We start from the raw sequence: 25,862 nt of genomic DNA, 5'->3' as shown, positions 1-25,862 counted from the left end.
ATCCCATAGTGGAGTGCCAGTCCTGCTAATGCGCCCAGGAAAGCAATGGGTGATAGGTCAAGTATTTGGGTTCCTGTCACCCACATGGGAGACCAGGATGGAGTTCCTGGGTCCTGGCTTCAGCCTGGCCAAGGCCTGACTGGTATGGTCATTTGGGGAGATTGGAAGATCTCTCTCTCTCTCTCCCTCCCTTCCTTTGTCCATCCCTCCCTCCCTTCCCCCACTCTCTTTCCCTCTCATCCTTCAATTAGGTAAAAATAAACAAATAAACATAAAATTAAGCACTTTAAAAGAAATGTTTTGTTAGACCTCTGCAGGAGAACTGTCCTAATTTGTACCAATGGGCACTAACATCTTGGGATAGAAGTTAGAGTGATCGCATCATGTACACATGTACAAAGTGCTGTCTTAGGATACTTAAGTAGAGGGGACATTGACATCTCTGGAAAATGCCATGTGATCACCAGAGATGCAGTTCCAGGAGTGCGGGGTCCAGGGTGTTGAAGCAAGTGAGCAGTTTGAATATAAGTCTGCTATAAAACATTTAGAGGACAAAAAAAGCAATCTTTAAAACATAACATCTTATCTTGTGACATGTGAGATATGCACTGTCTAGGTGCAACTGGTGCATTTGACTAATCGATGCTATTACGGGCGTATTTGCATTAGTTAAGAATGTTCTGTTCAAACTTTCACGCTGGGGAGGTGGGGGTGTCTCCTTATGTTCAGAGATTTGCCATACATGGAGATTTGGACACATTTTGGGTTTTGTGTTTTTCTTGAGATGCTTATGGGGTCTTTGGGGAGGAAATGCAATTCAGAAGGGAAGCCCAGTTGTGTTCATCTTCTAGACTCAGCAAAACAGAGGGAGAGACATTGTGCCAGCGCTCGCCAGTGCACAGCCGTCAGACATGGTGGTATAAGGCATCAACAGTCGTTACTGAACTCCTGAGCATAGCTAAGGAGGGGCGTGATGGGAGGGAGAGGGGGAGGGAGGGAAATAGCATTATCTTCTTAGAATTTTACCTATGAAATACATGGAATCTCTTCTCATATTAATACAAATTTTAAAAGAGATTACTAATTTTTTATGATCGTGAAGATAATAGGTTGATTTTTATACTTGCAGAGTTGGCTTTCACTGTCACCTACTCGCTAACAGGTGTTTGTCATCCCAAATCAGGATGACTTATGGCATTTTGTGGTCATTTGCAAATCTGTGCTGAGTGGTAAAAACTCTAAGTTGTTCAATGCCCCTGTTCCCAGGTGAAGTTGGCAGAGACAGAGCTGTCTTGGTGCAGCTCCCAGCCTCTAAGCAGGTACCATTTTTGTGGTCTATGTAGTGCCACATTTCTTTTTTTTTACATTCTCATGCTTTTTGTTAGTGACCTTCGTGCTTAAAATGACCCCCAAGGATACAGTGCTGCGCTGCATCCAATACTAACAGTATTTAGTGTTCTGAAGACATGCAGAGTGTGGTACAAAAACACGTGTTAGATAAGCTTCCTGCACGCAGGGGTCATCCTGCTGCTGGTCCTGAGTCCAGTGTTGACAGGTCAACCATGTAAGTTACGTAAAGTGTGTTAACAAGGTTATGTATTGATCCACTGATAAAACTGATGTGACCAGAGGCTTGTAGTACCTGGTCTTTATTTTCCCATGGAGTTATGGTTTCATAGCCAATATTTGTAGTGACCATATGGAATTCCACAAATAACGAGACTCACCTGTATGTGTGCACCGTTCTGTATGGTAGCTTGAATTTTGCTTATCACTGTAACATAAGCCTTTCCCTGGGATTAAACACTGCTCGTGTTATTCCCTATCACTCAGTGCATGTGGTCGTTCACTATACACAATCAGGGTTAATGGATTTGGGATTTTTACTTCAGGTCGAAGTCATGGAGAACTTAACGAGAAAAGCTAGCTTTCTTCATGTGAGGCCAAATAGCTTAGTTATCCCAAAATGAAGGGAAGAAGTGAATTTCTGCTTTCTGTCCAGATGCCAATACTCAGCCTCCTTTGAGGTCATCTCCGTTTTATGACTGGAACGATACTTTCCATCAATTATGTAAAGAATTCGGGGAAGGAACCCAGCTGCCCTCACACGCACTTCCTAGTATGTAATGCACAGTAAACAAACTCCCCAGGGCCAGCTGCTTCTGTCCTCTCTCCAAACCCTAGAGCCTCTTTCTACTTCTTGCACCAATTGTTTCTGAAAATATAAAAATATTTGAACTTGACCTCAAATACGAAGGAAGTCTCAGGTCTGCCATACAAAAGCCTAGGTAGGGGCATAGCTGTCTTTTATTTGACCCATAAGCATGAAAATGTGTGTGGCGCAGCAGGTTAAGAAGCCATCCACAATGCCAGCATCCCATATGAGTGCTTCTTCAAGTCTTGGCTGCTCTACATCCAACCCAGCTTCCTGCTAATCTGCCTGGGAAAACAGTAGAAGATGGCCCAAATGTTTGGGTCACTAGCACCTATGTGGGAGACTCAGATGGAGATTCAGGCTCCTGGCTTCGGTCTGGCCCAGCCCTGACTGTTTTGACCACTGGGGAGTGAACCAGCGGATGGAAGACTATCTCTCTCTCTCTCCCTCCTTCTGCCTTTCAAATAAATAAGTAAATCTTAAGAAAAAGAAAACATATTCCATTCTCTCAAAGTATCTTGCCACCTTGGCAATATAGATGAGAGAAGCTTGGAGAAGGAGTAGATGTGTTTATCAGCGACTTCCCAGAGCCTTTACAATGCTGTGTCATCCCCCAGGATCTCCAGCAGAGACTGGACCTGCAAGCACATCTCAAATCAGTTGACTCCAGGAGCCCTTGGAATTGGGGCCCCTCTTGCGCTTGGTGCTTGGTTTGTACACTTGGGTGCCCAAGGTGGGAGATGGCTTCCCGAGGACCTGGGGCTGGCTGGTGACTGCTTCTTCACCTAGGAGAAGAGAAAGTCACGCATCCCAGGTTTTCCTTTAGACGTTTGGTGTAGAGAAATGCAGTCCTCTCTGGGGTGCCCTGTTCTTCACCTAGCAAGCCTAGGACATAGGGTTGCAGGCTCCAGGTTAAAGCTTGCAAGGTTAGAGACTTCTGGGGATAGGTTTATGGGGGTTTAAGCTCTGTTTCTTGCATGAGGTTGGTCTTGAATCACAGTGCAATACTTCAGGGTCTGCCCTTCCAAACCTCCGGGGATTTAGAGACTCCCCTTTGGTGGGCGATGGGAGATGGGAGTGGCACTTGTCTCTGTACAGAGCCACTCTTTGATACAGCACAGTGGGGCTGCCCTTAGCTAGGAACACACAGGGCAGGGCTCGCAGGCAGTGTCAGGCAGAAGCTGTGACTTCTGCCCGAGAAACGGGAGGCCTCATTCATGTAGCTCAGCCATCCTCAGGCTACAGAGCAAGGAAGTCTTGAGTCCTGTGGATGGTCTCCGTGGCATTTCCAGGATTGCAGCATTCACACCCTCAGGGCAGCAGATTCTGGTGCCCAGAACAGAGGTCCACACCAGCCCCTCATTCCACTGGCAGAGTTGGGAGTGGCCCCTCTGGGGACGCCGAGAGACTTCCCCTTGCTGGTGCACTGATAACGATGCACGCACATCCCTCAGTCACGTGGGTTTGTGTCTTAGGTGGCATGAAAGGACTCCCAGAGCCTCTCCCACCCGCTCCCCCACTGCACACCCAGCAGCTTGAATCTGTGGGTTGTTGTGTCCCTAGACAGGGGGAGAAGCATGTTTGCAGAGTTTGAGTGACGCTGGCACTCTGCGCTGCACCTGCTCCAAGCACCCATTTCTGTTATCTTCTATTATGCTGCACGAGACGGCTGAGCTAACAGCTATCACCTTGTGCTTCCCTTACAGTGTAGAAGGTGTTTGCTGCTGCATGCTCTACCTACAAATGATCTGGAGGCATTAAAATCCACTTCAGAGGGCCTTGGCTGTAAAACAGAGCTTACCGTAAACTGGACCAAAAATACAAGATAAAATTCGGTTCAATGGGAAGTCTGACCTGCTCGCTGCCCCCATACTTCAAGGCACCATTCATCTTTGAAGCCTATTGCTCTGCAGGCCCTAAATGCAAGTGGTGGGAATTCACTTTCCCTAACTAACACCCAGACTTGTTTGTTCCTTCTCTGAAACACCCCACTAACACACTGTGCCACTGTGTATATTTGGGGGGGGGGTTAGACAAGCCTTTATTTATTTTTCTTAAAAATTTATTTTATTTATTTGAAAGGCAGAGTTACAGAGAGAGGTAGAGCCAGAGAGAGAGCGGTCTTCCATTATCTGGTTCACTCCCTAAATGGCTGCAACGGCCAGAGCTGAGCTGATCCAAAGCCAGGAGCCAGGAGCTTTTTCCAGGTCTCCCACACAGGTGCAGGAGCCCAAGCACTTGAGCCATCGTCTACTGCTTTCCCAGGCCATAGCAGAGAGCTGGATAGGAAGCAGAGCAGCTGGGACACAAACCAGGCACCCATATGGGATGCTGGCTCTGCAGGCCAGGGCTTTACCCCACTGCACCAGAGCACTGGCCTGGACAAGGCTTTAAAGGAAAGCCTTCTTGTCAGTGACTATCCAGGGGTCTCCAGCGGGCTGCGGCTGGGCTCTTGATGTCCACTGAGTGGTGGACACAGCTCTACACTGGATGCCAGAAACCTTGACTGCGGACTCAATCCTGCAACTTCCTGGCTTCCACGCCTCGTGTTACCCTCTGGGCCTGCAAGGTTTCCCAGCTTAAGATGGATGCTGCAGCGTTGTGTGAGAATTAAAATATCCATGGGAAGGGAGCGGGCGTGACCGTGACGCCCATCCTGTAGGGAATAGTTAATGAGTGGCGTCTGCCTGCTTGTTTGAACTCCCCAGGCCTCGTTTTTTCCTGCTCACATTTCCACTCTGCAAAGCCCTCAGGGGCATTGTTAGAACACAGGGAACCTCCACCTGCACAGGTGCTTTTAGGAGAGACTACACACCGCTGGTGCTTTGCTTTTCTGAATCCCACCCAGGGCCTGGTGCTTTGTCCCCGAAGTTCCCCGTGTTGTGCCTGTGGAGACTGAATCTTTCCAGATTCCTTTAGGCGGCTGTTAAAAGGGAAAAGGAGATGTGTGGAAAGCCTGACATGTTGATTGGAGCAGCAGTTCTGGACTGGGGGGAAGGGGTGGAGCACCAGACCACAAGCAGGTTCTGGGCTCTCAGGCGGGGCCATGGGGAGGCTCTGCAGGGGAGGGAGGCCCGGCTCGACTGGTTAAAGTGAAACAGGAGCTGCGTTAGGAAGAGTCCAGTGGGAAGTCCTGAGTGAGAGCTTGGTTGTCAGTGTCTGATTGGTTAAACTTAAGTTCGGTTTCACCATCTGTGTTAAGTTGGGTTTGATTGGCCTCCCAGTGATCGAGAACTGTGCACTGGTGCACTGCTTAGTGACAGGGACGGGCTCTGAGTAAGAGATCCATAGGTGCTTTCTCCTTGTGGAAGCATCACACTGCTCACGCAGGGAAACCCGGGTTTCTTGGACTCTTGATGCCGTCAAGACATTCCACAAACAGGAGCTGCTGAGCCTGCTGCCCGGGTCTCTCGGCACGCTGTTTTGCCGTAAAATCTTTCTTTTAAAGTATATCTATATGGAACACACTCTGAAACTCTGATAAGGATAGAGTATAGTAAATACGTAAGCCAGTAACATAGCCACTCACGATCAAGTATCAGGCACTGTGTGTAACTGTACGTGTTCTGCTTCTCAGTGAAGGCACCACTACAAACAAGTGAGAGACACGTGTTGGCCATGTCCCCATGACAACACCAGGCATCAGGAATTGGCCAGCCCGGTTACAATCTTCTGCAACCACTAGTTGTATACTCCTGTTGGTCTGTTGTTACCAGAGCGGTTCAGTGAGATGCCTGCATGCACATAGCATGGCGGAGGGGCTGTTGCCTGCGCAGCAGGAACACTGAGAGCCTTGTTCAGGACAAAGACCCCTCTGAGCCGTGGCTCCCACCCTCTCCTTGCTGAGTCAAAGGAGTCAAAGCAGGTGCAGAGTGATAAATCCTCAAGTGACGTGAGAAGTCGATGACCCCGATTTAGCTCTGGTTCTGTCTCCATGGCCAGAGAGCCTCATTCTTCTTTCTTTGGTTTTCAGAGACCTGGGCAGAAAGGGAGATGGGAAGGGGGGACAGGCCCCCACTGTCCTCTGGATCTTACCCCGGAAGGTGTGGGCTGCGGAGTGACCGCACAGGGGCTCCTGGTGTCCCTGAGTCACGTCACTCCTGGAGAGTTTGCTAAGACGCTGTCTTCACACCCCTTACAGGCTGGAAATCCAGAGATTCCCCTGCTTTGGGCCTGGGTTTTCCTGATTTCAGATGCGGATATTCGTATGTATCCAGAGTGCCTATTGTTAGAATTAAATCTGAAAATGTGTGCGGGTGAAATTGAAAGACATTTGTGGCCCTGCAACTGCTACTGATTCACCACCCTGGTTGTCATTGCCCTACGCAGTGGGCAAATGGACCCTCGCCTTTTCTGTTTTCCTGAGTGAACTCCAGGTGCTGCTCCCTCAGAGCCCATGCCTGCAGTCCCTCGGGGACTTGCCTGTGTGGGGGTTCTCATCAGCACAGTCTGATGGGTGAGGAACAGCAGCCAGAGGGTGAGCATCGGAATGGAAATCATAATTATTTTTTATAGCAATGTCTCCTTGGGCGTCAAAGAAAGGGGTCTTTCCTCTTGCACAAGCACACGCCAGTTTTGGGGCTGTGGGAGGAAGTTTTCACTTGAAAATGCATGAGTTGAGCTGAGCAGAGGCAATGCCTAGGCTGCCCAGGAGACACCTTCCCCCCCTCTTCCAACACCAAGGAGCTGGGCCTCCAGAGAAGATGGACACTTGTCTCTGTTCATCTCCCTTGAACACACCTCTGCTTCCGCGGAGCTCTCCAGGAAGCGTTTCCAGCCATGGAGGTGGGGGAGCTTGCATGAGGCTGGAGTGTGGTTTGGCTGTGGGTCCTTCTCCCCTGCCTGCTGCCTGTGGAGCCTCAGGACAAGCACCTGGCATCTGAAGCTGACCCTCCTCATGCCCAGTGCTCTCGGGGTCAAGGCCAGTGCACTGTGGAGTCTCCAGTGCTTTGAAGTACAGGCTACAAACCCAGGGGAAAAGTAATACAACCTCTGTGATTCGCAAAACAGAAATTTCTACCCTGATGCCTTATCCAACTCTGCATTTTGGGGGATACCGTTTGCAAAATTGCACCAAGAATCTGGAATCCGTGAATAACACAGAGCTTCCTGCCACCCACATCTATAGAATTTCTATGTTTCAGGTCAAGACAGTGCTTTTTCTGACTCTTTCCCCAGTTCCCCTTGGAAAGCAAATGCCAGGAGGCAGCACAGAAGGCCCTGCCTTTGCCTTGCCACGGTTCCTTCCTGCGTGGGCACAGGCTGGTTACCTGCTGGACTGGGGGCGGGGCGGGGACAGGAAAGGCAAAAAGAAATGAACACCTCATCACCACTGGGTGAAGAATCACTGGGTGTATAGAAGGGGGAGGTTTCTTGCCCCTTCCCTCTGCTGGTAGGGGCTAAAGGAGTCGCCCCAGGCCTCTGCACTCTGATGCTCTGCACCTGCTTTGGCTCTCTGGAAGCCCTACAAGGGGAAAGCAACTTTGTGTTTTTGAACGCCTCAGCATTTTTGGTTAATGCAGGGCGGATTTTAAATGCCTATTCCAAAGAAGCGTCATGATAATTTTCGGAAGAACTATTGAGAAACACACTCCTGCAGCATTTCCTGTACTTCTGTTTGTGGTCAGCCTAAAAATAGCCCAGAGTGTTTCACTAGACTACACACACACACACACACACACAACAAACAAAAACCCTCTAGCTAGAGCAGACACAGACAGAACAGAAATTTAATGAGAAAAAGTTGTCACGATCTCCCTAACGGCCAGAAGGGTCTCTCTAATTCTCTGCCTTTGCCGCCAGTGTCCCCAGTGGCCACACCCCCAGTGCTGGAGAAAACACAGGACAAATTGAAACTGTTTTTCTCTTCTTCCAACCCAACACACAGGCTGCTGCCTAGCTTGTAGCTTTGAGCTTGTTACCAGGCACTCAGACCCAGTAGACTGGACTGCATCAGAGTTGCTGAGGCCAGCACAGAGATTCTCCAATAAGTACGCTAAGTACCTTGGACGTTGTACGTAAAACAAATTTTAGAGACTCTGAAATGAAGACAAAAACAGTCCAACTAAGGAGTTCAGGACCCAAAGAATACATAATGGTGGCTTCCCTCGATGTTCTTTTTGCCTCAAACATCACATCCTTGGAGCTGAAGAAGCCAATAACCCGGAAATGCCAAAGGCACAGACAAAGCCAGTCCCAAGCCAAGTCTGCTTTCTGTAGCCAAAGGAGCAGAAATTGGGCAACCTAGGAACACAGACAACTTTTAGACAACAACCATCCTACTCTACCCAGATGCCACTGAAATTGCTGTGGCCTTAGTCTTAACCCCAATAGCAAGGGATGGGTGGGGCTGAGACTGTTAACATGAGGGTGTGATGAGATACCCCAAGAAGCCCACCACATTTGTGTCACAAAAAGCATATAATACAGAGCAGGGCTGTCCGCCTTTTGGTAATAGTTCCTGCAAGTGTCGGGATGTTATAGTTACATGATATAGATAGTTTAAGCAGCCCGATTTCAATGAACAATTATGACCATATTTACATGAAAAAAAAATAATGGAAAGCTTTGGCAAGGAAGAGGCCCTAACTTGAAATAATAACATTGAAAACTACAATAACAGAAACAGAAATATCAGTGGACGAGCTCAATAGCAGATTGGAAGGGATGCAGGAGTCAGAGAACCGGACGATAGGACAGTTGAAATGATCCAATCTGAACAATGGGAACAAGGGATTTAAAAAGGGAGCAGAGCATCTGAGACCTGTGGGATTAAAACAAAAGATTGACATTGATGTTACAGAAGTCCAGAAATGAGTGAAGAAAGAAGGAAAGTACTTTAATAAATAATGGCTGAGAACTCTACAAATTTTGCAAAAGAAATCAACCTACAGATCCAAAGGGCTAAAAAGAAAACATGGCCAGCCTTCCCAATCCACACCAAGACACATAATAATTAATCATTTGAAAAGTAAAGGCAAAGGAAAATCTTGAATGATTCCAAAGAAAAACAATACTTTGCCTATAAAGGAAAAACAATGAGAAAAATGAACTGATTTCTCATCAGAAATCTGGGGTGTCAAAAAAAGTGATGCAGTATTTTTCAAGTGCTAAAAGGAAAGAATTGACAACCATCATGCTACACACTCAGGTAAACTATGCTTCATGAATGAAGGGAAAGTAAAACATTCTCAGAAGAAAACCAAGAGAATTTCTCACCAGAATATCTACTCTAAAAAATGAGGAAAATATACTCCCTAGCATGATGGAAGTGATGAAAGAAGGAAACTTGCAGCATCAGGAAGGATGAAAATACAGTAAAAGTATAGAAAACATCAAACTTTTTTGAGTTTTCTAAATTCTATACTTCCTTAGAATTGATACAATGTGTTAAACCATGTATATATGCTATAACACCTAGAGCAATCATTTAAAAGGACAGACAGATATGATAAAATACTGTGTAGGTAATTCAATGCTGAATTCTGAAAAAGAAATCATCAACCCACAGAAATTCAGAAGTAAAAAAAAAGTAGAAAAAATGAAAAATAGAAATAACAAAGAGAATACACACACACGCACGAAACCAGCATATGTAATAATTTCTCAGTGAATATAGTAAAAAAAATGCTGTAAATATATTAACTATGAGATGGAGATTGGAAGAATGAATTAGAAAACATAAATTACATGCAAACTAAATTCACTTCAAATATATTAACATAGAAATATAGAAAAAGACATGTCATGCAAACCTACTCAAAGGAAAGAATATATGACTATATTAGTATCAGATAAAGTAGGCTTCAGGTAAAATAAAATGACCAGACAGAGAAGAACACTGTAGGATGGTAAAACAGGCCAAACTACTAGGATGACACAGCAATCATTAACGTATGTGCACCAAACAACAGAGCTGCAAAATTTGTGAAACAAAAATTGATGACGATCCCAACACATCTTTTAAAAACCCCACAACACATGTTCCAAGTTTGAACATATCAGGGGCCATGAAACCTCAATCAATTTAAAAGGTTGAAACCACACAGAATGTTTTCCCTAACAACTGTGAAATGAAGCTAGAAATCAATAACAGGAAAATATTCAAGTAATTGAATCCTAAACAATACACTTCTGCATAACCCATGGGGCAAAGAGAAGGTTTCAGGGGAAATAAAAATTACAGTGAGTAAAAGAAAAATACATTTGATATAACATCAAAATTCATAGGACCCAGATAGAAGAGCTGAAAGGAAAGTTTATAGCACTAGATAGATATCTTAGAAAAGATGAAAAGTTTCAAATCATTAATCTAAGTTCTTACCTTAAGAACTTAGAAAAAGAAGATCAAAATAAATCCAAAGTGATCTTAAGGAAGAAGCATAATAGCAAATATAAAACTATATGAATAGAAATGAATAAAATTGAAAACAGAAAAGGAATACAAAAATTCAGTGAAACAAAATGATAGTTCCTTCAGAAATTAAAAAAAAATTAAGTCTTCATGTTACAGAAGTCCAGAATGATAAACATAAAAAGAGAAGACATAATTTGCCAATATCAGAAATGAAATAGGGGATACTGGAGGACTAGCAGACATAAAAAAGATGAAAAGGAAATTCAAAAATTCTTCACTCACACACTTGGCAACTTAGAAGAAAGGGGCCACTAGTTCCTTCAAAAATATAAACTTCCACAATTTGTCCAATAGTAAATCAATAATTTGAATCAAATTTTAAGTATTGAAAAATTGAATTATTATTTTTTTTGACAGGCAAAGTGGACAGTGAGAGAGAGACAGAGAGAAAGGTCTTCCTTTTCTGTTGGTTCAACCCCCCAATGGCAGCTGCAGCCGGCGCACTGTGGCTGGTGCACTGCACTGGTCCAAAGCCAGGAGCTTCTCCTGGTCTCCCATGTGGGTGCAGGGCCCAAGCACCTGGGCCATCCTAAACTGCACTCCCCGGCCACAGCAGAGAGTTGGACTGGAAGAGGAGCAACTGGGACAGAATCTGGCGCCCCGAATGGGACTAGAACCCGCTGTGCCGGTGCCGCAGGCAGAGGATTAGCCTAGTGAGCCATGGCACTGGCTGAAATTTGAATTAATAATTCAACCCCTTCCCCTCAAAAAAACTTCTAACCCAGACAGCTTAACATTTACAGAAGACTTGCTTTTAATTATTTATAATCTCTCCTAGGAAATAGAAAAAAAATGATGATATTTCCTAATACTTTTTATGAAGCTAGCATTGCCCTATACCAAAATCCCAATGTCAACCCTACCCCGAATAAATTACAACAAAGCAATGGCAAAACCAATAACACACACATACATGCACCAACCAAAAACCAAAGAAAAAAAAAATCAAAGATACAGACTAATATCCTTTATGAATATAGGCACCCAAATCCTTAAAATAATTAGTAGTATTAAATTAAGCAATATTTCAACTGATTGCATATGTTTTAACTTTACATGCAGGTATAAAGTAATTGCTCTTAAAATCTCAGCAAGAGAGGTAGATGTTGTGGCACAGTGATTAAGATGCTTAAGTTTAAGTCTCCACTTGGCTTCCAATGCAGCTTCCTGCTAACGTGCACATCGGGAGGCAGCAGGTGATGGCTAAGTACCTGGGTCTCTGCCACCCATGTGGGAGATCTGCAATGAGTTCTGGGCTCCTGAATTTGGCTTGTCCCAGTCCCAGTGGTCACTGTGTTTGGAGAGTGAACCAATTTATCTCCTTTTTTTTTTTTTAGATTTATTTATTTATTTGAAAGTCAGAGTTAGAGAGAGGAGAAGCAGAGAGAGAGAGAGGTCTTCCATCCAATGGTTCACTCCCCAGATGGCCACAATGGCCAGAGCTGCGCCGATCCAAAGCCAGGAGCCAGGAGCTTCTTCCAGGTCTCCCACGTGGGTGCAAGGGCCCAAGGACTTGCACCATTTTCTACTGCTTTCACAGGCCATAGCAGAGAGCTGGTTCGAAAGAGGAGCAGCCGGGACTAGAATCAGCACCCATATGGGATGCCAGCGCTTCAGGCCAGGGCATTAACCCGCTGTGCCACAGCACCGGCCCTGTTACTCTCCCTTTCAAATAAATATGAATACATAAATAAAACTATTTTTAAAATCTCAGAAAGAATGTTTGAAGCTCTTGATAATATGATTCCAAGATTTATAAAGAAAGGAGAGATATAATAATAAAGATAAATTTGAAAAGCAATGAAGTGGGAAGAATAAGTCTACTTGATTTCAAGACATGATATAGCTTCAGTAATCAAGGATTTTTGATGCTGGTGGTAGGATAGACAGATATCTAATATATATATATATATATATGTGTGTGTGTGTGTGTGTGTGTGTATAACAGAATAGAGAAATCCAAGCTAGCTCCCCAACAAATATATCCAAATGGTTTCTAAGAAAATTTATTTGTGGGGCCAGTGCTGTGGTGCAGCAGGTTATCACTTTGGCCTGAAGAGCCAGCATCCCATATGGGTGCCGGTTCTAGTCCCAGCTGCTCCTCTTCCAATGCAGCTCTCTGCTATGGCCTGGGAAAGCAGTAGACAATGGCCCAAGTCCTTGGGCCCTTGCACCCACGTGGGAGACCTGGAAGAAGCTCCTGGCTCCTGGCTTTGGATCAGCACAGCTCTGGCCATGGCGGCCATCTGGGGAGTGAACCAGCAGATGGAAGACCTCTCTCTCTGTCTCTGCCTCTCCTCTCTCTGTGTAACTCTGTCTTTCAAATAAATAAAATAAATCTTTTAAAAAATTATTTGTTTATTTGAAATGCAGAGTAACAATGAGAGAGAGAGAGTAGAGGATGGGAAGAGAGAGAGAGAGAGAATGAGAATGTTTTTCATCTGTTGGTTCATGTCTCAAACGTCCCCTGATACCTGAAGTTGGGCCAGGACAAAGCCAGGAACCAGAAACCCCATCTGGGCTCCCACATGGTTGGCAGGATTCTAAGTCCGTGGACCATCATCTGCTACTTCCCAAATGCCTGAGCAAGAAGTCGGATTAGAAGCAGAAGTGGAACTCCATCCCAGGCTCTCCGAGATTCAGGCACCCTAAGCAGTGGCTTAACCCACTGCACCACAATGCCTGCTCCCCCTGCCCCCAAGTGAGTTTTTAGAAAGGGACTAAGGCAATTTAACAAATAGTGCTGGGGACATTTCATATCCATAGGAAATAAAACAAGTAGAACTTAAACCTGAATCTCACCTTTATCCAAAAATTAACTCAAAATGAATCTCAGACTTAAAGTTAAAAGGTAAAAATATCACTTTCTTGCTAAAAAATGGAATAAAATCATTGGAATCTAGGACTAGCCCAAAGTTCTCAGACTTGACACCAAAACCATAATCAATGAATGAAAAAATTAATAAATTGAGCTTCATTAAAATTTTTAGGTTTTGCATTATAAAAGGTCCCATTACAAGAATGCAAAGAAAAGTCACAGACTGGGAGACAGTATTTACTATACACCCCTCCAGCAAATTCAATTCCAGAATATAGAAAGAATTCTTAAAACTCACAGAAAAACTATTTCATTGGAACAGGGATGAAGGAATGAAGGGCTACCTCCCCAAAGAAGAAATACAGATGGCAAATCAGAATATGAAAAGGTGCCCAATCATTAATCATTAGAGAAATGCAAATCAAAACTGCAAGGAGAATTGAATTACTGTTCGAATGCCTGAAGTGAAAAACAGTGACATCAAGTGTTGGAGAAAATATGAAGAAACTGGACTTTTCTATCACTGAAGGAGATGCAAACTCAAACAAAATGAGCAAATTTTTGGAGATTTTTATTTATTTATTTGAGAGGCGGAATTACAGACAGAGGGAGAGACAGAGAAGGAGGTCTTCCATCTGCTGGTTCACTCCCCAAATGGCCACAATAGCTGGAGCTGGGCCAGGCTGAAGCCAGGAGCTTCTTCCAGGTCTCCCACATGGGTGCAGGGGCACAACGACTTGGGCCATCTTCTGCTGCTTTTTCAGGCACATTAGCAGGGATCTGGATCAATAGTGGAGCAGCCAGGACTTGAACTGGTGCCCATATGGATGCTAGCACCAAAGGCAGAGGCTTAACCTACTATGCCATAGCACAGGCCCTGAGCAATTTCTTATAAAGCTAAATATGCAATTGCCATGTGACTGACCAACAGAATGGCTAGTTATTTGTCTTAGAGAAATGAGGACTTGCACATGCATGTTTAGATATGTTGTATTCATAGTAGCCTTAAATTGGAAACAGCTCTGATGCCTTTCAGTGAATGAATAGTTAAACAAATTGGGATAAATCTATGGCATGAAATACTAGCCAGCAAGAAAAAGGACAAACTAGTAATACATACAAAAATCTGAATGAATCTCCTAAGAATGATGTTGAGTGAAAACAGCAAATCCCGAAAGTTTATATAGTATATGACTCCATTTATATTCACTCTTACATGAAATTATAGAACTGAAGAATATCTAGATATCTAGATAAATTATAGAACTGAAGAATAGCTTAGTGGTTCAGAGGGTTGGGGATTGCGAGAAAGTGAGTGTGGTTATAAAAGGGCAGTAAGAGAGCTGGGGATGGATTGCTCTCTATCTTAACTGGATCATCATCAGTACTCGTGAGGTTGCACTAGTGTTAAAAGGTGTTAGCAATGGGGGAAATGATATGTATGGTACAAGGGCTCTCTTTATGTAAATCTACAACTATCTCAAAGAGATCAATTGAAAACTTAAAAAGAAAGAAAAAGAATCATCACTGTTCACAGAACCAATGGCCTCTGAAGATGTGCTTGGCTTGATCGAAAGGTGCCTGGAGGTCCACTGTAAATACCCCCACCTCTGCAGCCTCGCCTGGCACCGTCTCCCCCTCCTCCCTGCCCACCTCTCCCCTGCACTAGCACTGGGCTCTTTCTATCCCTGTGGTCACTAGGTTTCCCCTGCCACTTCCTCAGGGACGCCCACCCTGCCAGGTAAAATGCCCTTCTCAGAGCATCCTGTGTTTTCTTGCATAGCACCAGTCACGCTTCGCACATGTACTTCTGGTTTGATGCTGAAGCACCTTGTCCCTTACTGGTCTGTGAACTCACTGTGTGCGTGGACCAGGGCCGCCGTGACTCACCAGTGGACCTCCAGCATCTCGTATGGTGCTGCGCACAGGAAGCACTCCCGACACTTGCGGGCTGAACGGAGCATGCTCACCTTTCCCTTCCTGGGTTAGCAAGATACTCAGCAGTGTCCCAGACCCAGACTGATCACTGCTTCCTGCTCTGTGTGGCAACAAGAAGTGCACATTGGGGTGGGTGTTGTGCTGCTGGTGAAGCCACAGCTTGGGATGGAATGCCTGGAGCCCAGTCCTGCCTCTGCTTCTGGTCTTGCTTCCTGCTGGTGTGCCCGGCGCCGCAGGTGATGGATGGCCTGAGGACTCGGGTTCCTGTGACCCACATGGGAGCTCTGAATGGAGTTCTGGGTCCCTGGCTTTGACCTGGCCCAGCCCCAGCAGTTGCAGGCATTTGGAGATTGAACCAGTGATGGAAGGTCTTCCCCTCTCTCACTCTCTCTGTCACTCTTTCAAACAAACAAACAAACAAATAAATCTTTTTAAAAAGAAGGGCACATTGCAGCGTTGACCTTTCCACACTCACAGGCATTCAGACAAGTGTCATCCTGGCGTGAGCACCTGAGAGTTTGAGAGGGATGGTGGGGGAGGTAAGAGCAGCGAGCAGGTCTGACATGTGGGCAGGCCAGCCTCCACTCGGGAGGGGGTCTTTCCTGCCCAGAGCTGTTCAGCTCAGGGACTCTCCAGAGTGTGTGGGGTGACGGGTCCCAGCTGTGCACGAATCTGATCACTGCCCGTGGAAGTCTTGGTGCAGCGGGAGAGCAACCACTCCCCAGCGACCAGGGTCATGACTGACTACAATATCCAGGTAATGCGTGGTCAACAGCTCAGCCTACCTGCCGCCTCTGGGCGGTCGTCACCCTACGGGCTGCATGTCTGCTGTGGGGAGCCTGTATTACCTCCGTTCCCGACTCTTCGGCACCTGGGCCCTGACCATCCTGGCTGCATTCCTGCCTGCCCAAAGCAGGGGCAGGGGGTCTCTACCCATGATGAAGGAGGTGCTCAGTAAGCGTCAGTTACCTAAAGGACTAAGAGTAACTTTCACCACCTCCTCAGGGGACTCTTCCTGTGCTTGTCGGAATCCTAACACTCACTGGCTCTGCCACTCCCTCTACCTTTCCTTCCCACCCAAGCCTCCTACAGTATCACGCATGACTTCTAAGCTGAAGGCAGCCTGACCAGGATGAACGAGTTCAGTCACTTTAGAAGTTGAAGCTTGACCCTCTGAAGTAGGCAAGATTTTCGCTGGAGGAATATTTGGGTAAAAATGGACATTTCTCGGGGCTGGCGCTGTGGTGCAGCAGGTTAACGCCCTGGCCTGCAGTGCCGGAATCCCATATGGGTGCCGGTTTGAGGCCCAGCTGCTCCACTTCTGATCCAGCTCTCTGCTATGGCCTGGGAAAGCAGTAGACGATGGCCCAAGTCCTTGGGCCCCTGCACTCATGCAGGAGATCTGGAGGAAGCTCCTGGCTCCTGGCTTCAGACCGGTGCAGCTCTGGCCACTGCGGCCAATTGGGGAGTGAACCAGCGGATGTCTCTCTGTCTCTGCCTCTCTCTGTGTGTAACTCTGACTTTCAAATAAATAAATAATCTTCTTTAAAAATGGACATTTCTCAAACCCTGACTGTGTGTTGGATCCTGTGCTTCACCTACAGTGTCTAGTCCCTTCCATTGTCAGAGAGAGGGAAACTTTGGTTCACAAGGATGAGCTCTGTTCCTCCAGGCCACCCAGCGAGACAGCAGGGACCAAGGATCTAAGCTCACATCTACCTAATTCCTAAGCTTCTTTCTACAAGGGCTGAGACAGCTCAGATTTTTTTTTTGACAAAATTTTAGCTTTAGGAGAGAGACAAGACACTGTTTTCTGACCTTTCCAATTTTCCAATTATCTGACAAGCCCAGTGTTAATCGGCTGAGTCAGACTTGATGACCTCAGGATGGCCTAAGCCCCAAACCATCTTCTGATGAAATGATAAAATGAGACTGCTGGGCTAATTAACAAGTCTACAAACATTATATGAGTCCCACTGATGCCTTTGCTCCTGGCCCATCCCACACCTTTTGCAAATAAGAAAGCAACTAATTTGCAAAATTCTTGCCTCTGTGAAGCAGCTCCAAGAGTCACTGACATATATGATTAGCATAAAATTAATTCCTGTTGGGGCAGCGCTATTACCACTCCTAATGAGGTTTGGGGAGTGATTAGTGCTGGGTGGGAAGGAGGGTGAATGCTTCTGTCTCTGGATGAAATGTGTGTGGGATGCGGTTTTCAAAAGAAAGGTTTCTGTTAGAGATCACTTCTGTAGTCCACTTGGGCAGCTCTGAGAAAACGCTCAAAGCAGAACGGCATACCCGATAGAAAGGTGTTTCTCACCATCCTGGAGACCGAGAAATCCAAACACAGGTGGAGTCGGCTGGCGGATCACAGATGCCATCTTCTGTGCGCACCTGGTGGTGGGGTGAGGCGGCTCTCTGCGGGGTCTTCTCCAAGGACGCGGATCCCATTCCTGGCGGCTCCTCCCTCAGGACCCAAGCCCTCCCCCTGCAGGTGAGGACTCCCAGGTGTGAGTTTAGGGGCACAGTGAGGCCCTGGCAGGCACCTCCTGTGAGGCAGGCTGTCCTCAGTGCTTTGAGGATAGAATCGTGGTTGACAGTGGAAATGGGTCTCTCTGGTGTATTTCCATGTGTTCTTTTCATGGAAAACTATGTAGGAGAATTATGACAACTTTAACCCCTTAAACTGAAAATCGCTTAAATGAGCTAAATTTTTGCCATTCACTTCCTTAGTGATGTCAAATGGAAAAGAAATAAAAATAGGCTACCAGAGACTCAACATGCAGGAATCATGTGTTCAGAAAGTACCCGTAAGTCTTTTTCCTACAGAGTTAACTGAATTATGTATTTTTCTATGTATATAGCTTTTTTATTTACCTAAATTATACATTTTTTTCTATGTATATAGTTTTATTATTTACCTAGAAACCACATAACATATTTCAGTGTGCATTTTGTTTTTCCCACTTATAATAATTAAATGTTTTTCCTCACTAAAATTCCTTTATAAACATAATTTTAACATTTTCACTGTATTATATCAATGTGCCTTTATTTAACCATTTCCTAAATATTACACTTTATACTTGTTTCTAATTTTTCACTATGATAATTTATGTTGTAATTCTTATATTTGTGGAGCCTACATAATCTGCATTTTAATGTATTTGCATTTTATTTTCTAAAAGTAGAATTACTTGGTTAAATTAGGTCTGGATAAATTTTAGGACCTGGATAAAAATTGCTGAATGGATTTTCTGAATATAGCTGCCAGCCTAGAATTCTATCCAGGAAAACATTCTTTAAAACTAAAGGAAAAATAACATTTCCAGACAACTCGACAGCGAAACAGCTGCTGCCTTCAGGCACACACTTAAGGGAAAGCTCAAGTATTTCGTAAGGAGAAGAGGGAGGAGGAGGGGAGGAGGAGGAGGAGCCATTTCACATAGAAACACAGGATAAACAAAGATGGAAAACAAAAATATGTGTGTAATCTAAATGAATACACACCACATAGAACAATAATGCTTTGAAATTCATGCAGAATAAATCATAAAACAACATACAAAGGTGGAAGCCTGGTAATACGATTAAAAATTGTAAAGTTCACACACAACAGGGCCGGCATTGTGACACAGCCAGTTAAGCTACTGCTTACAATGCTGGTATCCCATAAGGGCACTGGTTTGAGTCCTCGATACTCCTCTTCCTATCTGGCTCCCTGCTAATGTGCCTGGGAAAGCATTGGAAGATGATCCAAGTGCTTGGACCCCTACATCCACATGGGAGACTGGAAGAAGTTCCTGGCTCCTGGCTTTAGCTTGGTCCAGCTCTGGTGTTATGGCAATTTTGGGGGGTGAACCAGCAGATGGAAGATCTCTCTCTCTCTCTATGTGTGTGTCTCTCCCTCTCTCTCTCTAACTCTGCCTTTCAAATAAATAAAATAGTTTTTTAAAAAGAATCACATACCTCAAGGATGTTTTTATAATCACTATGCTATTTTGCATTAGAAGAAAACAAAAGAAATCATAACCAATGGAGAAAAAACTATAGAATTTTCAAATGCTTAATTAGTTTAAAAAGTTGCAAGAAAGGAATGTAGAACAGGTGTTACAAGTAATAGTAAATAAAACCCAATCAACAGTTATGTTAAGTGGAAGTGGCTTAACTACTTCAATTAAAAGAGAACGCCTCCCAAAATAAGTAAAACAGTAAGATGAAATGCCTTACAAAGGAATTGAAATTGTAGACATGAATGAAAAGCTGCCGGTGTGATTATATAAGACAGATAGACTCCAAGAGGTGTTTCTGGAAATAAAGAGGGGGATTCCACAATGACAAGACTGTAGGGTGGGTGTTTGGCACAAAAATTAAGGCATCACTGGGAATACTGCTGCTCTTATTGGAGTGCCGAGGCTTGATTCCTGGTTCTGCTCCCAGAGTCAGACTTGCAGGCAGTGGTGATGGCTCAAGTAGTTGTGTTCCTGCCACCCATGCGAGGAGCCTCGATCGTGTTCCTGACTCCTAGATATCAGGGGAGTGAATCAGCAGATGTGAAGTCTCTGTGTCTTCTGCTCTTTCTGTTTCTGTCTCTGTCTCTCAAATAAATGAGCAAACAAAAAACTGTAAACTCATAATTCATCTTTCACACTATTAAAAAGAAATAGATTGACCCACTGTAAAGATTTAACACTTCTCAGTTTGCACTGAGAGTGTAGCATCAAAATACAAAAAGGCTTTGCAGGTGTTGTTGCTGCACGGAGCTGCCTGCTGCCAGGCCTGGTCAACCCCACCGTGTTCTTTGACATCACCAGTGATGGCAAGCTTTGGGTCGCCCCTCCTTCGAGCTTGTGGCAGACACAGTTCCAAAGTCGGTACACAACTTCCATGCTCTGAGCACTGGAGAGAATAGTGCTGGTTGTGAGGGCTCCTGCTTTCATAAGATTGTTCCAGGGACTTTGTGCCAGGGCGGTGACTTCTCTCACTACAATGGCGCTGGTAAGTCCATGTATGGAGAGAAGTTCGATGACGAGAACTTCATCCTGAAGCATCCAGGTCCTGACGTCTTGTCCATGGCAAACACTGGACCCAGCATCATGGGCCCCAGTTTTTCATCTGTACTGCCACGACTGAATGGGGGGACAGCGAGCAGGTGATCTTTGGCAGAGTGAAAGTTGGCCTGAGTGTTGTGGAAGCCGTGGAGCACTTTGGGGCTGAGAATGCCAAGACCGGCAACAGTGCCACTGCCACCTGTGGACAACTCTAACACATCTGAGTTCTGTGTTGTCCTAACCACCAGACTATTCCTTCCTTGGCCCCGGAGAGCACCCCTCCATCCCATCTGCTTTCAATATCCCATAATCTGAGTGTTCTCACTGCAGTTCTTCCGGTTCCGTGTTTCCTTCATTCTCCAAGTCTAGCTCCAGTGCAGAGCTAAAGTTACAATTATGAAACAAAAACTAAGTAACAAAAATACTAAGGCAAAAATTGGAGATTCAAAAGAAGAAATCGACAAATTCACAGCCAGGTTGGATAATGTTCACATCTCCTCAGCAGCTGATAGGACAAGTAGACAAAAACAAATCATTTAATGGATACAGTGTGATTTAATAACTGCACAACTAACTTCACAATTGACATTTTTAGGAGAAGATGGAACATTTAGCAAAACTGACCAGATGCTGGGTCAAAAATCTTAACAAAATCCCATATACTAAAATTATAGAATGAAATAGAGCTAGAAATCAATAATGAAAGTTTACTAGAAAACCATCAAATGCTTATAAATTAAACAATATACGTCAAATTCATGAATGATGATGAAATCATAGTGAAAATATTAAAATCTATAATTTGTGTGAAAATGAAAACATATTACATTAAAATATGTGGTGGACCATGCCATGGTTGAAAGGTTAAGTTCAGGGGTGTGCATTTGGCTTTGTGGTTGAGACGCCAGCCAGGGTGCATGGTCCTATAACAGAGTGTCTGACTGGTACCTGGCTCCAATCCCCCTTCCAGCTTTCTGCTGAGGCTGACCCTTGGGAACAGCAGGTGAAGGCTCGGGCAGCTGGGCCCCTCCACCCACTGGGAAGCCTGGATTAAGTTTCCAGCTGCCAGTTCTGGCCCTGGCCCAGTCCCAGCTATTGTAGTCATTTGGGGAGTGAACCAGGGGATGGGAGTTTAATATTTTTTTAAAAATGTATTTTAATATGTCAGAAAAGAAATTAGGGGAAAATCATCTAACGGTTTTCATGATTTTACGCAAAACAAAAGTTTTAAAAAAAAATTGAGAATGTGGTTGCCAGAGGGAGAGACGGTGAAAGAGCAGATGCTGTTATCAGAGGGTTCAGGTACAGTAAGATGGAGGGAGGAAGTTTTAGTGACCTATTGCACAGTACCATGGCCACGATTTATAGTAATGTGTATTTCAAAATTTTGCTTATAGAATAGATTTTTAATGTTCTCAACACACAAAAAAAGTTGGTGATTTGATAGATGTGTAACTTAGCCTATTTGAATCTTTCCACGATATAGCCATAGATCGAAACAGTATCCCATCAGTTCGTGTATACACAATTGCTATTTGCTAACTAAGTATGTTTTAGTTTCTATAAAGAAGGAAAAAAATTCTCTGACTCTGCACACAGCCAAATGACTTCAAAAGCCCCTCCCCTGCAGAACTGATTTTGGGGTCACCTGCAGCTTTTAGCGAGCAGGTGAATTCACAAATGTGGAATTCATGATTCAGGAGGACCTGCTGTGAGTGGTGTGAAGCAGGTGGAATATAAGCTGGGACTGGGGAGCATGATGCTAAGTGAAAGAAGCTGGGCCCAGGATGGCAAATACTGCGTGTTCTCACTGCCATGTGACGTGAAACTGTCAAGCTCAGAGAGGCAGAACGCAGAGCCTGGGCTGGGGCACGGGAGCCCATGGTCCAGCAGAGGCCAGCCTCCGTTAGAGAGGAGGACTAGACTTCCTCTTCCTTGAGGGACATCACACAGCACCATGGGTGTAGTAACTGATAATGTGCTGCACCTTTCAAAACTGGTTAGAGTAACTTCAGATGTTCCACTGTGGTGCAGGGTGAGTGAGTGTGGTAACAGACATGCTAATTAGTTTGCTTTGATTATCTCACCATGCATTTATAATGCACCACTCACTTCGTCCCATAAATATATATATGGATATAATTTGTCAATTTATAATTTTAAGAGTTAAAAATAAGAACATCAAGTTAAATCCAAAGAGTGAAAAGAGATAACATTATTCAAATGTAGAACAAATACACCATAGAAAAAATTGGAACACTGCTCATATTTGGTTCTGTGAAGAACTAAGCCCTTAGCAAGAGTGATTAGGAGGGAGGGGCACATTTTGCATTGTTGGAAGTGCAAGTGACAATTGCTGTTGATCCATCAGACATTTTTAAAAAAATGAGAGAATATTGTGAACACCCTTATTTCAATAACAAAGTGTAAGTGAAACGGGAAAATTCCTAGAAAAACACCACTTATCCAAATTGAAACAAGAAGAATGTTTCTAAAATATTAATAGTCCCATATCTATTAAATAAATGGAATCTATAATTAACAAAGACCCTGCAAGAAAATCTCCAGGCTCAGGCAATTTCACTGTTGAATTCTACCAAACATTTAAAAGAGCAATTAACTGATCTTACACAAAGTTCCCCAGAAAGAAACAAAAACAAAACAAAGAACATGTCTGGTGTTGTTTATTTGGGCTACTGTTATCTTGGAACAACAATTTGACAAGAACATTTACCAAAAAGGGAAATAATAAACTAATTCCAGGAAAAAATACAAAAATTCTAAACAAAAATCTTTTTTAAAGATTTATTTATTTATTTGAAAGGCAGAGTTAGAGAGGCAGAGGCAGGGAGAGAGAGAGAGAGAGAGAGAGAGAGAGAGAGAGAGAGAGAGGTCTTCTGTCCGCTGGTTCACTCCCCAGATGGCCACAATGGCTAGAGCTGGGCAGATCCAAAGCCAGGAGCCAGAGGCTTCTTCGGGGTCTCCCACATGGGTGCAGGGTCCCAAGGAGTTGGGTCGTCTTCTGCTGCTTTCCCAGGCCATAGCAGAGCTGGATGGAAGTGCAGCAGCCAGGACTTGAACTGGAGCCCATATGGGATGCCGGCACTGCAGACGGCAGCTTCACCCACTATGCCACAGCACCGTCCCCTAAACAAAATCTTAACCAATGTTATTCCAGCAACATAAAGAAAGGAAAGGAGGCCAGTGCTGTGGCGCAGCAGGTTAAAGACTTGGCTTGCAGCACTGACATTCACATGGGTGCCTGTTCGAGTCCCAGCTGCTTCACTTCCATTCCAGCTTCCTGCTAATGTGTCTAGGAAAGCAACAGAGGATCGCCCATGTTCTTGGACCCATGCACTGCCTAGGAGACCTGGAAGAAGCTCCAGGCTCCTGGCTCCTGGTTTGGTCTGGTCCAGTCTGGTCCAGTGGTTGTGGCCATTTGGGGAATGAGCCAGGGGATGGAAGATCTCTCTCCCCCTCCCTGTCTGGCTCCCTCTCTCTCTCTCTCTCTGTAAATCTGCCTTTCAAATAAATGAATAAATATTAAAAAATGGAAAATATGTCATTTTGGATTTTGGTCCACTCTAGGAATGTAACATTCACTTAACATTGGAAAATCTATCAGCGTATCTTACAATATTCACAAAATCGGAAAGAAATTATTTGATGATCTCAATGGGTACATGATCAACTTTTGATGAAAATCCATTACCCATTGCTAATAACACTCAACCAATAACAAATAACCACAAACTTACTAAAGCTGGTAATATTTATTTAAAAAATCATAACAAAATTTTTATACTTCCTAGTGTAATATAGGAGACACCTCCTTAATGACTGGAAATTAGACATGATTTGTTATAATTTCTAGTTAATATTATACTAATCGTCCTAGCCAGTGCAATAAGGCAAGAAAAATAAGTAAAAAGTACAAAGACTAAAAAGGAAGAAGTAAAACAACATTATTCCCAGAATCCGTGATTGTGAAATAGCAAAGCCTAAAGAAATTCACCAACTATTGCAATTAATGAATATAATGAGGTCACTGGGTAAAAGGTCAATGTCTAAAATTCAATGATATTTTAATATTTCAGGAGCAAATAAATAGAAAATAACATTAAAAATAATACCAGCTACAAATGATTCAAAAGATGGGGATGACTTGACACTACCACTGTGAAGCACACTCACCACTTATTTGTATGCAGAGAAATAAGACAGGAAAAAAAAAAAAACAAAAAAACAGGGAGATGTTCTCTCCTCTCCTCTCTCCACCCAATTCATATGTTGAAGACCCATCCTCCTGAGTTTCAGAATGGGACTTCATTTGGAGAAGGGGTCTTTAAAGAGGTAATTGAGTTAAGAAATGAGGCCATGAGTTGGGCCCTAATCCAATATGACAAGTGTCCTTCTCAGAGGGAATTTGGGAACAAACAATACAAGACCTTGTGACGAGGTAGAAGGGAAAGTGACTACCTACAAGCCAAGGAGAAAGGCCTTAGAAGAATACACCTGAGCCGGCGTTGTGGCACAGCAGGTAAAGCCGCCACCTGCAGTGCTGGCATCCCATATGGCCGCCAGTTTGAGACCTGCTGCTCCACTTCTGATCTAGCTCCCTGCTATGGCCTGGGAAAGCAGGGCCCCCCTGTTCCCACAGGGGAGATCTGGAAGAAGCTCCTGGCTCCTGGTTTCTGATCAGTGCAGCTCTGGCCATTGCCGCCATTTGGGGAGTGAACCAGTAAATGGAAGCCTTCTCTCTCTGCCTCTGTCTCTCTATAATTCTGCCTTTTAAATAAATAAATCTTTTTTTCAAATAAATAAATCCTAAAAAAATAAAGAATAAAGGAAGGAAAGAAGGAAGGAAGGAAGGAAGGAAGGAAGGAAGGAAGGAAGGAAGGAAGGAAGGAAGGAAGACACCCTCCCAGGACCTGATTTCAGCCCCCAAGAACTGTATGAAAATACATTCCTGTTGTTGAAGTCACCAGGCCATTGACGCTTTGTGAAGGCAGCCCCATCCAACTCACACACACTGTGGATTGTTAAAATGCTAACCATCCCCAATTTGATGTATAGATTCTCTGGTTGTGTTTCCATCTAAACAAACTTCCTTGCTGTTCTCTGCAGGCCACCCTGCACTTCCCTTCATGGCACTCAACAGGATGTCTTTGCAGCTGGTGTGGCAGGGGCACAGGTGCAGTGGGTCTCTGAGGTTGCAGGTCCCAGAATCTTCATCCAGTTTATCCCCCATCTCTGTCGTGTATGCATCTTCCTGATGCCTCTTGTGGGACAGCCCCTGTTAATCATTCTGCCTAATTAGCCGACGTCATTCATTTGACAGAATAGCGTGCTCTGGCCGGTGCTGTGGCTCAACAGGCTAATCCTCCGCCTTGCGGCACCGGCACACTGGGTTCTAGTCCTGATCGGGGCGCCGGATTCTGTCCCGGTTGTCCCTCTTCCAGTCCAGCTCTCTGCTGTGGC

Source organism: Lepus europaeus, chromosome 11 (genome assembly GCF_033115175.1).
Source record: "Lepus europaeus isolate LE1 chromosome 11, mLepTim1.pri, whole genome shotgun sequence".
Lineage (NCBI taxonomy): Eukaryota > Metazoa > Chordata > Mammalia > Lagomorpha > Leporidae > Lepus > Lepus europaeus.
This window is presented reverse-complemented; position numbering follows the sequence as displayed.